General features: G+C 47.4%; 1 protein-coding gene across 4 annotated transcripts in view; it reads right to left on the bottom strand.

The window, feature by feature from the left end:
• Positions 1 to 295: 295 nt before the first annotated feature.
• The window catches only part of ACTR3B (actin related protein 3B), a 272968-nt gene continuing 259246 nt past the window's right edge, over positions 296 to 14017 (bottom strand). The window contains exon 15 of one of the 4 annotated variants that reach the window (XR_013829937.1): positions 296 to 405. The gene's annotated coding sequence lies outside the window, so the exon portion shown is untranslated. The remainder of the gene's footprint in view (positions 406 to 14017) is intronic. The other 3 variants (XR_013829938.1, XR_013829939.1, XR_013829940.1) reach the window with 3 other exon arrangements.

The following is a 14017-nucleotide window of genomic DNA, read 5'->3' as shown; positions in this document are numbered from 1 at the left end:
GGATTGCTGAAGGATGGCCAACTTCCCTGCTTCCTGCCCCACTTCCAAACCTGGGCCAGCAAGAGAAGCCAAACATGCCCCCCAGACCGATAATATAAAATGCCATGTTTCTAGTTTGCCAACTTCCAGCTCTCCTGGGCCAACAACCTCCAATCAGAGCATACCCGAAGCCTCCTCTTCTTTGTATTAGAAAACTTTTCCTCTTTCATGCCGGCCTTTGAGTCTCAGGCAAACAGGTGACGATGGCTGACTCTCTTGCTACAGCAGCCTCTGAATGAATAGCCTCCTTTCATTCTCGTTTGGGCGTCCTTCGTTTATTTCCACAATGTAGAAGTTCATCTTCTCCCAGTTTGATTTGTCAAGCACTGTCATCATTCTCAGAGAATGATTACCATCTAAACGATTCTGGAAAAAGGCATATTTTCCCATTCTGTGTTAAGTACTTCTTGGTTGAGGCAAAAATAACTTATCCTCCAGAAGCAAGTATTTTCTAGAAAAATAGCTAAGACGCTGAACCAACTAGATAGCTTACTTGTTAAAACTAACAGCTGGCTCATTGGCTCATCAGTATTCATGTCAAGAATTCCACCCTACTGGGCCCACCCACACAAAGCTATCATAGACTCTGTCCAATACCAGGTGCCCTCCTTGCAAGAACCCACTTAAATCACTCAGCCCAGGCCCCAACCCCATAAATATACCCCAGCTTCCCTCTTCTGAGATACTACCAGGCTCTGTCTGTCAATGTAGCGCTCTCCCTAACTGCAGTTTTGTTTTGCTTGTTTGACGCATTTTATGGTGGACTTTTGGGAAACTGACAGCTGGTAATCCTGCAGATTTTGCCAAGATCAACCAAGACCTTCTTCCTGCCCTGGCTCTACAATCCACACTCAGAACAGCGTGTTCCTCCGAGACCCCAGAGCTGCACACACAGTGGTCTGAGCTATGATTTCTTTTTGTCAAGCTCCCAAACACCAAGGGTACTTTGTCCCCCAGGGATGAGTAGCCCTGTTTAGGAATCCTTTGATTATCTGGTCCAATTTGAAAATTCTTGTCTTTGGTTGAATCCTGTCTTCCTTTTTCTGTCCTTATCTCTGTTCTCCCTCTGTGCTTGTCACTTTCTATTTGACAGTGAATAAATTTATAGGGAAGAGAATAGGCCTAGGGCTGATAAGTCTATCCTTGCTGTTGGTTCCAAGGCTGGCAGAGTCTTACAGAAAGGCTTTGATTTGGTGACTGCTCTATATTCATTAGACGTATTGGTCTGAGGTTTTCTTTTCCTGTAATGTCTTTGTCTGGTTTTCATATCAGGGTAATCCTGGCCTCACAGAATGAGTTGGGGAGTGTTCTCGCCTATTCTAAATTTTGGAAGAGTTTGTAAAGAACTGACATTAATTTCATAATGTTTTGTAGAATTTGGGGACTGTACGTTTTTGGGTGGGAAGCTTTTAATTACTAATTTAATCTGTTTATTTGTTACAGGTCTTTTCAGATTTTTAAATTCTTCCAAGTCAGTTTTGGCAGTTTGTGTCTTTCTAGAATTTTTTCCATTTCATCTAAGTTATCTAATTTACTGACATGCAATTTTATTCCCCTATTCTTCTTTTTCTTTCTCTAAGGTCTGTAGCCATGTCCCCTCTTCATTCCTGATTTTACTAGTTTGAATCGTCTCTCTTTTTTTCTCAGTTAATCTAGCTAAAGATTTGTCAGTTTGGGGGCTTCCCTGGTGGCGCAGTGGTTGAGGGTCCGCCTGCCGGTGCAGGGGACGCAGGTTCGTGTCCCGGTCCGGGAGGATCCCACATGCCGCGGAGTGGCTGGGCCCGTGAGCCATGGCCGCTGAGCCTGTGCGTCTGGAGCCTGTGCTCCGCAACGGGAGAGGCCACAACAGTGAGAGGCCCGCGTAACGCAAAAAAAAAAAAAAAAAAAAAAAGATTTGTCAGTTTTGTTGATCTTTTCAAAATACCAGCTTTGCTTTTGTTGATTTTCTGTTTTTCTCTATTTCATTAATCTTCACTCTGATTGTTATTATTTCCTTCCTTTTGCTTACTTGGGCTTAGTTTGCTCTCCTTCTCTACATGTCTTAAGTTGGAAACTTAGGTTATTAACGTGAGATTTTCTTTTTCAATATAAAAATTTTCAACTATAACTTTCTAAGGACGACCTTAGTACCTTGTTTGGAAATGTTGTGCCTCGTTTTCATTCATCTCAAAGTATTTTCTAATTTCCTGGTATGTCTTCTTTGGCTCATTGATTACTTAGGACTGTGTTCTATCATTTCTACATATATACGAATTTCCCGAATTTCCTTCTGTTACTGATTTCTATGAGTTAGTAGAGGGTCAGCCCAGGACTGCAGCAGAGTTGACCCTTGAACAGTGTGAGTCCACTTATATGTGGACTACAGTAATACTACAGTGCTACACGGTCCGTGGTTGGTTGAATCCACAGATGCAGAGGGACTGTGGATACAGAGGGGCAGCTGTAAGTTATACTCGGATTAACCCTCCACATTGTTCAAGGGTCAACTGTCATTTTATCTCTGGTTCTAGACTGTGCCCTCTGGCAAGGAGACTTGGAGAAACACTGCAGAGGACTCACATAATAAATCCAGTCTTATCATCCATAGGCCTGAGTACCCTTTGCTCACCATTCTCCTAAACCACCCTTGTGTAATCTAAAACCTGGAAAATTGATTTTTCTTAAGAGGCGTCTGAGAAAGACGGCCCTCAAACCCTGAGGGACACAATCTTATACTGTTAAGTAGCACAGCAGAAAAATCTCAAGGGTTCAGTCCTTGAATACACACTTGCCTTTCCCCAGACAAGACATTTTTTTTTTTGGTACAACTCTCATATCACTCTTGTTTTTCTCTGCACACATTGAAGAGTGGAGGTGTCCATGAGCACTGACTCACAGACTTACATTATTGTTTCAACGTGTGCACCACTGGGCGTCCCCAGGGACCCAGCGTGTTGAGTACAGTGTATCGAAAAGGCACTGCGGCACCTCTGTTTGAAACTGTTTATTCGCATCTCATTTTGAAGAGACTGATGAAATAAACATTTGAACTTTTAAAGAAGTTGTTTGTGAACCTTCCTTTGCACTGAAATAGGAAAATAATGCTTGGGAGTTCCCACTGATGCACAGGCTGGCTTCCGGGACTACATGTGATATGCGGTTACAGGTACTCTGTATTTCATAGCTAAGTGTATACAAAATACAGAGCGATATTATGCTACCTTCTGTTGTATACTAAGAAATCAGCTGCGTCTTTGTGGTCCCATCTAGGCAAATTTCATTTATTGGTTCTCAGCCCCAGCTCATTCAGACAGCAACAAACTAGTTTTTGGTTTGGTTTTGTTGGGAGTGGTGGCTTCTCACTATGAAGTTGTGTTGTTTCCAGAGGATTTTTCTGGCAGGATTTCAAGACAGTGCTCCCATTTGTTGTGGACTTTCCTGTACCTAAATGGTGCTTGGTCTGAGCTGGGTGACTCTTACAAAATGATTTTCTACTAGTGATCCATTGTAATAGTTCTTAATTTATGTTATAATCATTTTCATAATAATGAAGTAATTTAGTTAGCCAACTGTAAAATACCCAGGTAATTAAATAACACTTTATTGCTTCCAATCTCTTACTGTCAGGACAAAGGAGGCAGTAATCTTAAAATGCAAGCAGTTCTAGAAATATTTGTTAGCCTAACATGCCACTGTTTCTGCCTGTCTACATTCCTAGTTGCTTTGCCCTTAAAAAATGTGAAAAAGCCCACGATCACTGGATTTTATTTAAACCAGGTGTTCTTAGAGAGCTAGCATGCACAGTTAGCACAGTTTCCTGTGCCAAAGGAACAGCATTTTGACAAGACTGCTCACATCTGCAGGTCAGGCAGAAAATACAAGTGGAAGGTTATGGCCCGAATTGGCACCCTGTGCGTGAATGTCTGGCCTGTAGACCTGCCCGACTGAGGCCCTGGTGCTGTGATGCTGCCGCCGGTGCTTAGCAGAAGGAACGCCATTCACAGAGAGGACGTGGCCGCGGCTGTGGCCTTCAGAGGCTGACACGGGAACTGTCAAATGTACGCAATCAAGAGTATACCTATGACAGTCTTAGACAATTTCTAAGAGCAAAACACTGGGTCGTGACTCTGGTCTAAACGGATCAGTTAAAACTGATGATGTTGGAATAACAGGATGTGGCGTCTGTAATGAAGTCCCTTGCATTAGATTCCAGAAAAGTAGTGAACTGAAGGTAGCTGCCGTGGGACAGGTTCCTCTCCATCTCATTTAGGCTCTTCACTGGAGCCAGCAAACCAGGCTTGCACCAGCTAGGGAGAAATCCCAGCCCAGCAGCATCTTTAGTGCTCACTTTCTTAGTTTTACTTAGACTTACCTGTTATTAGAAATACTCTTTTCCAGCCGTACTGACGGACGTGTAGGCAGACAGGCAGTTTTGCACAGGTATAATCTACCCTGGTCCTGTCAGCGCCGGCTAAGAATTTACAAAACAGTGCTGTGTACGAGCAGAGAGAAAACATATTTCTTTCAGTGGTTACACCATTTTCAGGCTAGTAAGCCTTCTGGCATGGATATTAAAGTTTTCCCAAGGTGTAAAAGCGAATCAGAGAATTCTGCACTCGCTATTAGACCCCGCTCCGGAGACAGTCTTCTCTATAGGCAGCTGAAGCTTTGTTTCGAACCCCCCTCCGGCGACAGGCTTCTCTATAGGCAGCTGAAGCTTTGTTTCGTTTCTTGATGGGTTAGCTGATTGCAGGCTATAAGAACAATTCTTTGATGTTCCACCGTTCTCAGGGGGGTGTATACACTGCAAGTGGCTCACTGGGTTGAGACCAGCACAAATGGGCTTTTGAAGATCTCGTGGGGGACACACTTCTCCTTCTCGAGAACCGTAGATTTGCTTGAGCACTGAGTGCCTGGTGGCCTTGTTGCCTGAGCTGCCCTTGGGTGGACTCTTGGTGGTCCTGCTTTTACTGCCATGGTCTTTGGGGGTTTCAGTTCCAGTTCCCTCCTCCAGACCTGGAGGATCAAAGCCACGCACTCTCGGTTCCATCTGTCCATATCTCTGGTTCCAAGCTGCTTTATGTGCGGACGGTGGGCCAGGTGCTTGCTGAGCCGGTAGCTTCTCCAGGCCCGCTGAACGAGCGCTGCCGCCTTGTTCTTTCTGCGAAACAGCTCTTTCCTGCTTCTTTCTCTCTGGATTATCTGCAGCCGCAGTTCTACGGGGAGAAGGTCAGTATCCACACTGTGCCCGGAGAGGGGACCAGGTGCTGGATCAGTCTCCTTAGACAGCTGAGTGTCCTTAGACAGGGCGGACGGACCCAGCTTCCAGACTCCTGACCTCAGCACCTCTGTGCTCGGTGGCAAATCTGAGTCGGTCCCTCCTGCGAGCTCGTCCTGTGTCACTGTGTTCCTTGGAGTCTGGTGGTGGTAAGGCCCAGCATGGACGGCCTCCCCCTTGGCCCTGCCAGGCCGGCTGCGCCAGCCAGGGAGCGCCTCCCTCCTCTAAGCTCCTGGCTTCGCCTTTTCTGGGAGGCACGTTTGGCCTCGGGTGCTGCATCCTGCCGCCGGCTGGGCTTCCGGTGGCCGTCCTGCTGTGGAAGGCTGGCAGCTGCCCAGCTGGGGTACTCTCCTTCCTCAGCAGACTCAGGCCCCCCGACACAGGAGGGCAGCTTCAAAGAGCCCTTCCGCTTGTCGCACTGCCGCTCACCAACCGGACGAGACATTTTCTATTCATGGAAAATCTGTCCTGTATGGAGACCTCAAGCTGAAAATGAGTTGGAATTCTCTAAAAGCAGGTATTCATCAGAAGAAAACAGCTTCCATCCAAAACTTTCAGATCAAGGGGACAATGGCACGAAGTAGACAATTTCAACCAGGATCCACTGAACGAGATGCAGATAATTTGCAGATAATAACGAGATGCACTGATAATTTTGTTTTTCTTTTCTCTTGATTTGCTGTAAGGTTCTGAATCGTTAGGAGATGCTTTTTGTCTATTAACTATGGTTCTTGTAAGATCCTTATCATTAATATATCATTTTGCATCCTTTGCTTCTCCTTGGTACGAACCCAATTTGGAAATAAAATTTATTAATAATTTAGTCAAAATATATAATCAAACAAACCATGTGGTTTGTATTCACTTTTCTTTCTGTGTCACCAGCTTCCTTTGCTACTACTTTCTTTTAATAATCAGTTGGGTTCTTTGGTAATTGGATTCAAACACTAAGCACTTCTGAGATTGCCAGCAAGACAACAGGATGGCCAGCCCGAATCTAAAATCCCCTATCATGCGGTACATAGAAAAAGAGTTTTCTGTCTCCACAGAATCAGCATTCAAGTGCCTGTCACAGGCAATGCCTTTGTGATTGAACTCTGGAAAAATGAAAGCCTGTAAAGGAGCGAGGGAACAGTTGCTGTCTATTTGGAAGCTGGCGCATTTTCCCAGATCTTAGGTAAAGGGCATTACTCAGGTTCTACCCTGAGCTCTTTGCTTCACTTCTATCTGATGACCTCTATTCTCAAAATCCATTACCTGGCAAGAACCACACTTGATGGGTGGCTTTAAAACTTTGCCGTCCTATAACATGGTAACTTGGCCTCAGATATGTTTGGGCTGAAACATATCATCAGATTGTCCCTAATGAATGGTTTGGACTTGGAGCACAGAAGCCTATTGGCTATGACCTGTAATTTATGTAAGAATCTCCTTTCTCTGTACACTGCTTCCTGTCTTCAGGATCACCCTCTCTCGAGAGGAATTCTGTGACAATGAACACATGGTTTAGATATGGGCTGGCCTATCGAGGTGGAACACATCCTGCCTTATGGGGAGAATACTGTGCTTACACATCTGCAGATCTCTTGCATTTTTATTTTTTGCGGTACGCGGGCCTCTCACTGCTGTGGCCTCTCCCATTGCGGAGCACAGGCTCCGGACGCGCAGCCCCAGTGGCCACGGCTCACGGGCCCAGCCACTCCGCGGCATGTGGGATCCTCCCGGACCAGGACACGAACCTGCGTTCCCTGCATTGGCAGGCAGACTCTCAACCACTGCGCCACCAGGGAAGCCCCATGAATCTTTTTTTAAAGTAATTGTCCCAGAAAATGTTCCCACCAGCAATGAGTATGACAAGTTCTTGGCCCAAATCCTTATTACCATTTAATAGTACCAACTTCCTTAATTTTAGCAATCTGATCAATAATGAAATGGAATATGTCTTCATATATTTATTGGCCATTTGTTTTCCCCTTAACAGTAAAATGTCCATTCATGTCTTTTGCCCGATTTTTATCTTTTTCTTTTATAAAATGTTTTAATATATTCTGATAATAATACTTTATAATAAACTTTATAAAATATTTTAATATATTCTGATAATAATACTTTATGTGTGTTCCAAATATCTTCTCAGTTTGTGTGGGGTTTTTATCCTTTTTATAATGCTTTTTCATGAATAGAAATCGTTAATGTTAAAATAATTAAATTTATCATTCCTTTAATTCATGGTGAGCATTTCTGGGGTTTGTTTCAAACAAACAAACAACAAAAAAACTTTACCCTAATCAAGGTCAAAAAGATATTTTGCACTTTTTCTTTTCAAAAGTTTTAAACAGTGCCACATTAAATCCTTAGTCGATTTATATGTGATGGGTGGAGACAGGGACCAGACAGGAATCAGAACTCCACCGCACACTGGGCACCCACAGGGGAGCCTCAATACCGTCTCTTTCAGAGGTGAAGTGTGAATCAGACTTGTCTTAAAGCCACAAACAAACCTAAGGGGGGAACCCCTGACAAGAGCTGATGAGCTCCTGCCTGATCCTCCCAGGCGGGAGCTGTGTGACCACGCAGCTCTGCTTTGATCAAAGATGGCATGATTCAAGCCTGAAGGAACGTCACCACCCCCAAATCTTCTCCTCTCTGAGCTGCACCTGCAATCTGAAATCCTACAAAACAAACCTATCAAAGCATCACCAAATAAAGCTGTGTGTGTGACACTGCCACCTTGTGGAAATATGGAGCAATGCAAGGTGAGCTGTTAGGGGCCGGCACTGTTTCCCAATGCGACACAGCAGGTCACAGCATGAGATGTCACCTTTCTGGGACAGACAGTGCAGAAATAGCACACCTCAGAGCAGGAGAGGAAGGAGGATGAATGTATCCCAGCCTCCTGGCTTCCTCCCGTCTTCTGTTTGCAATTGGTCAACATCCACCTAGTGGGGAGTTAACTCCCCTGGCATATACCCTCATTGTCTTATCCGGCCCCTTCTGAGCCACTCAAGAGACAGAAGTGACAAGAGGAGGCACAAATGCTGGGTGCGCAGTTGGCTGGGGACAGTAAAGGGGAAGGTGACTGGTCAGCTCCCTGCAGCAGAAGCGTGTGGGTCCAAAGGGAATCTGCTGGCAGCTGAATGTAGAAAGTGGCTGTGTGTCCAGGAAGCAGACCAGAGAGTCTAAGAGGTCATGTCAAATGCATCAGGTACATTTATTTATGATGTGGTGCTGGGGGGTGGGTGGAAAGGCAAATTTCAAAAAGAAATTTATAAAATGATCATCGCAGTCTCGGTATGCATCTTCCTTTCCACGCTTTTTCCAGCGCATGGAAACTGTTCACAGTGATGTGCATGGGGAGTGAGGGACTTCACACTGTAACGTTTTTAATTAAAAAAAAGGAATGCCCCCTTTCCTAATTTTTTAAAAGGTGAATGTCTATGAAGTAAAAAGTGACTGTGATCTAGTTTTCAGGTGCTGGGTACTGAGACCTATCAAATACAGGCTATGCCTTGATTTTTGCCAAAGAGACACTTACCCATGAGCTCCTAGAATGGTCAGCTCCACAGCCAGAAATCAAAACGTGTGACTCACTGCTCTCCAGCCTGCGGTAGGACAGCAGTCACTGCCCCCAATTATGCAATGTCGCTCCTCAAGAAATCCCACCTCCTTAAAATCAAAGATTCCACAAGCTCCCCTAAACTAGCACAATACTCACTGGGGTCCCTCATCTGCAGAAGGGGCCAGGTCTGGATGTTGGGCAGAACATCTCTAAATTAAAGCACACACAACTTGTCAAGAAAGGGCTAGTAGTAATTTTACAGAATGTCAAAATGACCAAGGGCAGGTCTTTGGTTTTTTCAGAAAACTGGAAAACAGTACCTGGATCATAAAGAGACCTTGGGAGAGAACAAGGATGGACTCTCTGGGGGCAAACTATGGACCCCTGGGTCCCTGAAAGAGCAGAGGAAACCAGAGCCCTCATCATGGATTACATCGGTGGCCTTTGGCCAAGGTAACGTGGACTCAGTGTGTGTGTGTGTTGGGAGGGCTGGGACTACAAGAATGCCCTCTTTCAAGGTGACCACTTTATTTAAGCTAGGATTCAGGGCGCTTCCTCCGGTCTATGTGTCTCAGGGGCCAAACCCCCTGGGCAGCCCCTTAGGCCTGGTCAGGGGGTGCTGGTGATAAGCCAGGGCACCCCGGGTCCTCTCCGTGCTGTCGTGCTCCCCTCCCCTCCAACAGTTCACATGTGAGGAAACTCAGCTTCCAAAGGTGATGTTTCTAACCCAAGGTTATCCAATTACCAAGTGGAGGGCGGGTGTTCAGACCCAATTCTGATTGCAGTGGGCAATGGTGCCCCTACTGGCCAATGACTGAGTCAGACCCAGGCAAGTGGGGTGGGTGCTCGGAGACTGGGGCAGACGTGCGATGGACCCAGAGAAAAGGAGGTGAGATTCAGCTAGCAAGAGTGGGGGAGGGGTACTGCTGATGGAGGACGGGGTGGCCCAGGGCTGGTAGGAGACACCACGCAGGCACAGAAGACAGTGGGTTAGTTCAGACACAGCGTAATTTTTGTGCAGAGCAAGATAAGACTGGGAAAGCTCTGGGTCAGAGCTTGTCAGATGTTGAATGCCAGCTTGAGTTTTATATTTTGAAGCAGGTTTCAATGCACGCGTTAGTCACGGTTTCTATTTTCTTACAGTACGTTGTGCGGAAACCCCCCAAGACCATGGCTGTGTCGTCGGTATGCCTCTCAGCTGCCCTAACTTGGATCGCCCTTAACTTCCTCTGATTCCCTCTCAAGGCCCAGGATCCCCGATGGCTGATCTAATGCCCTCATCATCACAGAGGCTTAATTCAGTGTCCTCAGCTTGCAGAGTCTGCACGGTGTTCTAAGACAGCCGCCCGAGCGCCAGCTCCGAGCCTGCCCAGAGTCTGGAGAAGTGGGAGGGGTCCCTGCGTTGTCCTCACTGTACCAAGAAGAAATCCGAACCCACCCTGTGTCATTGTCATGCATAACAGGGAAGAGAGGAAAGAAAACTGTTCTGATTGAGAGACGATTAGATAGGATGTTTTGGAGACAGTGCTGTGAGTGCATTTTCGGAGAGAGTTCTGTTTTGATGTTTTCAAAGCCTTCCTTGAAGCCGGTCAAGACACAGAGCTATTTTCATCCTGAATGTAAAGCAACAATGGGCCCTCATGCTCCGTGAATAGACAATTACTAGAAAGTGACCCAACGTTGTCCTTCTGTCTGCGAGTGAGCGTCCTCTGCCCTGGGAAAGGCACATGCTCTCAGGGAGGAGAGGCACGTGGTTTGGGGACGTGGTTAGGATAACGAACAGGTAAGTCAGAGGAAACACGCATGGCACTGGTGTCTGGTCTCTGCAAAGCCTGGATCTTCTACAAACCTGGGGATATGTGTCCTCAACAGATGGCCCTGGAAGGAGACACACAAGACTTGCTCTGCCAACATCAGGAACTGGACCCAGAGACAAAAGCAGAAGGTTGCGGCCAGGTCGCAGCTCCTAGGCAGGACCAGGAAGAGAGGACCGGGGTAGCTAGCTCCGCCCAGCTGTCCAGCTGAGCCTGCAAGGTTTGGGCGTCCTCTTAGAAAGGATGCCCAAATAATTTATGGGAGGCACTTCTGAAAGCAAAAGGGGATGCTATGAATAATTACCCCAGAACCAAACCTGTCCAGGGCCCATCTGGACACGAGTCACCCTACTGCTAGACTGTGTCCCATCTCCTCTGCCCAGCAAGCACAGGCCACCACAATCCGACTGCACACTCCTGTCCTCAGTCTGGTCACCTCGTGGCCTCAGGCCGGTCACCTGCTGGTCCTGCTAACTAACCACAGCCTGCTCTCCTATCCTGCCAAACACACGCACATGCGTGTGTCCAGGTACACGTGCACACAGGCGCATGCACGCTCCCGCACACACGTGCACGCCCTCACTCGGCTGTGTGCAAGGCACACCCTTCTGACCCCTCTGAGCCAACGCAAATCTCCCGCGTTCTTCGCAGTAGATCAAGTCCCTCAGGCCACTCATCTTCATGGGCCTTCGATAGCAGAGTGCTGAGATTTCAACAAATGGTACAGAACTACGGATGCTCTGATCCTCAGCTTCCAAACCAAGAAACAGGGTGGGAGGAAAGACAGGCAGTGAGGGAGAAAAGCATGAGCTGGTCCACAGGCTGTCAAAACCATTTTCATCCCCTGAGTGCCATTCCGACCCTCAAAGACGCTCCTTTCCTTCCAGCGACCAGTGGCTGGGTGAGAAGGTAGCCCACCAACTCCCACCCCTCCTCCACCCGGCAGGTCTCCCGTCCCACACGCATCCTGCCAGGACCCAGGCGATTGCAGGAGCCCCCTTTGCCAGTCCCCACCTGCCCTTGCTTTCCACTGACTGAGCTTCACGTCAGGAGCCCTGTGGCCACCGACCATCCTGCCCTCGGGCCCTCTCTCGTCCTCTGTAAAACGGGCAGGATCCACCTGTTAGACCTGCCCCTCGAGGTTGTCAGGAGAACAAAACAAAAATACAGGTGAGGAGAAAGCAGTGTACCTGCAGCGTAGAGTCTTCCGTGCTGAGATGCTGACTGTCAGCCCGCCCGTCCTCTCTGCCTGGTCCTGGCTGCACCAGCCAGAGGCACCCAGGACACCAAAGGGCAGGGAGAGGTGTTCCTGGTCGCCTTGCGCTGGAGGACTTTGACGGCAGCCAGCCCAGACTTGGCAATTAGAGAGCGAGGCAGGGCTTTTAAGCCAGAGCAAACATGTAGCGTTGGAAATAAACAAGGCGCGTCCCGAGAACTCCAAAATCTAACTTGCTTGGATTTCTCACTGTTGGCCTATAGGTGGCTTCCCTTTCCAGGACCTCTTCTCCCCAGTAACCAGAAATCCATCTTAAGTTCCTACAACCCTGCCTGCAGCTCTTGAAGGAAAAGCCTGGAACGGATGGCTGCGTCCCACAAACACCCAAGGGGCTGTCGGCAGAGTCTGCCCGTGCGCAGTGCTAAGCACCCCTGGAACGCGATGAAGAGGGTTGAGTAATATCTATCCCCTCTCAACTGCTTTCCATTTGCAAATTAGATCCAAAAGACTCGTAAGGGGCTGATCACTTCTGAGGGATGTAGAGTCCCTGTCACTAAACCAGGTAGAGCCCCTGTCGCTAAACATCTTCCAAAATACCGAACATAATTAAGTTTTGTTCCGAGCGCAGCTCAGTTATCCACGTGGGATCCTTTATGGCTCATCGTAAAGCTAGGAAGCTGAAAGTTTGGATTTCTGTTTCCCTAATCATCTTGTCTCTACAGCAGTAGGTCAACATAATGGCATAATCTGTCTGGGTTTTTTTTTAGGCCTGGGTACTGAAGATGCTGATCTCTCTGCATTTTTAACGACACCTGGATTCGTTCGAGGACAGGCCGTCTAATCTGCAATGAATGACCTGGTGGAAAGAGCTCCCACAGAAGGACTGGGAGGCGAGCAAGGTCAACTTTCCACTGTCCTGAAGGTGGGATCTTACTCCTGTTGTGTCTTAGATGTAAGAGATGTTTTTCTTCCCCTTGCTCATGCCGGGGGCCTGTCCTCACATCCGTTCTGCAGCACCCCTCCAAGATGCTGTCTGGTCCTGTGTCTGTACCACCGCCCAATCCCCGACTTCCCACCACCAAAAGCCCCAGTAGCGTCACCTGCTTCCTGTCTCTCCAGCCCTGCTTTCTGAATGTTAACGATGGGTGGGGTCACCGTGCCCACCTTATTCCTCCCAGATAACCTTTCACACAGACTTAGATTCACGCTCTGCATTTACTGGCCCAAGCCCAGAGAGTGACTCAAGCATTAGAATCCCAGGCATTTATACAAGCTGGGAGCAGAAGGGATGGAGGTGATTATCGGCATGGCATTGAGAGGAAGAAAGAAGAGCTTTTAATGAGGACATTGAGAGAAGAGAAACATGAAGGTAGGAAAAGAAAACTAAGGTACTGAGGTGAAGCCAGAAATGCAATGAGAAGACAGAGCATGCGCTCAGGGCCGGCTGCTAAATCCTCAGAGGATCTTCACAAAGGGGCTTAACAGCAAGACCGGGGGGAAGAACAATCCACGGGGGCTCCCAGGCAGCGCTGTGACACCTCCCAAGGAACGGCAGTGAATGGAAGCCTACAGCTGCTGGCACGTTCTCCATGCAAATTCCACTGCTACTCAACATATCACAGGGCGGACAGGCTGGAGGCATGTGAGCTGTGGTGATGCGGGATGAGAGGGGAGCACAGGTGCCGTTGAATGGGAACAGGGACAGGCACTCAGAGGACCCCAGGAGCACATCAAAGGCAATTTAAGGTACATTCGCCTACCAACAACCAGCCCTGGACGTGTGGGTCTAAGAGACCGGAAGAAGAGAAGCGGAGTTTAAATACATTGCTCAGACAATCGGAATCCCATCATCACATCACAGAAGGTCAGAAACCATCTGAATTATGTGGTCCAAACTCCTTCTTTATTTAATAGATAGATGATAGATAGATAAATAGATAGATAGATAGATAGATAGATATAGGTAGGTAGATAGATGATAAACAATGATACTTGGAAGGTAAGATGAGATTTTCCCAATGCCATCCACTAGAAAGATGCAGAGAGGAAGCAACCTAAGTGTCCATCAACAAATGAATGGATAAAGAAGATGTGGTACATATATATGATGGAATATTACTCAGCCTTAAAAA

The sequence above is a fragment of the Stenella coeruleoalba genome (genome assembly GCF_951394435.1).
Source record: "Stenella coeruleoalba genome assembly, chromosome: 9".
NCBI classification, from domain to species: Eukaryota; Metazoa; Chordata; class Mammalia; order Artiodactyla; family Delphinidae; genus Stenella; species Stenella coeruleoalba.
The sequence above is the reverse complement of the archived record's forward strand: the minus strand, read 5'-3'. Positions and strand labels throughout refer to the sequence as shown.